Source organism: Neofelis nebulosa, chromosome 11 (genome assembly GCF_028018385.1).
Source record: "Neofelis nebulosa isolate mNeoNeb1 chromosome 11, mNeoNeb1.pri, whole genome shotgun sequence".
Classification (NCBI taxonomy): domain Eukaryota; kingdom Metazoa; phylum Chordata; class Mammalia; order Carnivora; family Felidae; genus Neofelis; species Neofelis nebulosa.
Genome location: NC_080792.1, coordinates 34,648,471 through 34,650,015, shown reverse-complemented (window position 1 = coordinate 34,650,015; position 1,545 = coordinate 34,648,471). Strand labels below are relative to the sequence as shown.

The 1,545-nt window shown below is 36.2% G+C and overlaps 1 non-coding gene across 1 annotated transcript; it reads left to right on the top strand.

The window, feature by feature from the left end:
* Window positions 1-383: 383 nt before the first annotated feature.
* On the top strand, window positions 384-487 carry LOC131490713 (U6 spliceosomal RNA). The gene has a single exon (XR_009251211.1). It is a non-coding gene; the product is annotated as a U6 spliceosomal RNA (small nuclear RNA).
* Window positions 488-1,545: the final 1,058 nt, after the last annotated feature.

Genomic DNA, 1,545 nt, shown 5'->3' with positions numbered 1-1,545 from the left:
ATGTCAGGATTTCTGGGTTACAGTTCTGGTCAGTAAGTAGTACTGTTGTTTGAGGTACTTTTTATTATTAGATTATTATACGTAAAGATTAAAAACCAACAACAGCAATGCAGAATGCCGTAAAACCATATCTCTCCCTTGCTCTACCTCTCCAATTACCTAGTCCTTGTTATTGTTATTTTTTAAAATGCTGCTTCTTATGGAGGTTACATCCTAGCTGTAAGCAACGTGCTGGTATGACTTTTTCTTGATTTATGAAACATAGGCATTATCATTTCCTGTCTATTGAAGATGAACATTTAGCTCACTTATATAACCCCAACATCCCCTCCTCTACTCAACCCTTAGTTAATATTTTAGTTTTCCAGTTGGTTAAATCTTTAGTACTTGTTTCAACAGCATATATGCTAAAATTGGAATGATACAGAGATTAGCACGGCTCCTGCTCAGGGACGACATGCAAATTAATTAAGCATTGTATATTTTTATGGAATATTGTTCACCCTTAAAAAAGATTGCACTTCTAACACATGCTATAACATGAAATACCCTTGAAGACATATGCCAAGTGAAATAAGCCAGAGATAAAAGGACAAATATTATATGATTCTACTTACATGAGATACCTAAAGTAATCATATCATAGAGACAGAAAGTAGAATGTTTAGGCATTAATATCAGGGGCTGGGGAGAGGGGGCAATAGGAGTTCTAGTTTAATGGGTATAGAATTTTAGTTGGGGAAGATGAAAAAATTCTGGAGATGAATAGTGGTGATGGTTACGCAACAATGTGAATGTACTTAATACCACTGGACTGTATACACTTAAAAATTCTTAAAATGGTAAATTTTGTTATGTATGTTTTAGCACAGTAAAATGTATAAATATATCTCATATTTAACTTTTCTTTTAAAATTTTTTTTATTTTATGTTATTTTATGTTATTTTATTTGAGAGAGAGGGAGCATAAAGTGTGGGAGAGAGAGGGAGAAAGAGAGAGAATCTTAAGCAGACTCTGTGTTCAACATAGTGCTCAATCCTGTGACCCTGGGATCATGACCTGAGCTGAAATCAAGTCAGACATTCAACAGACTGAGCCACCCAGGCACCCAACTTTTCTTATCTTTTGACTTTCGTATAAAATTATTATGTTTCTCCACATCTCAGCCTTCACCCTCATTGTACTAGAATAACTTCATATACAAACTATTCATAAAAGTATGTAGAAGCAGGGGTGCCTCAGTGGCTCAGTCGATTAAGCATCCGACTTCGGCTCAGGTCCTGATCTTGTGGTCCGTGAGTTTGAGCCCTGCGTCAGGCTCTGTGCTGACAACCCAGAACCCAGAGCCTGCTTCAGATTTCTGTGTGTGTGTCTCTCTCTCTGACCCTCCCCTACCCATGCTCTGTCTTTCTCTGTCTCTCTCAAAAATGAATAAAATTTTTTAAAAAATTTTTTAAAAAGTATGTAGAAGCAATTGTTGCATACATTGGTGCTGTTCACAAATGATTTTTCCTCCCTCTTCATTGCTTGCACATGGAATTATT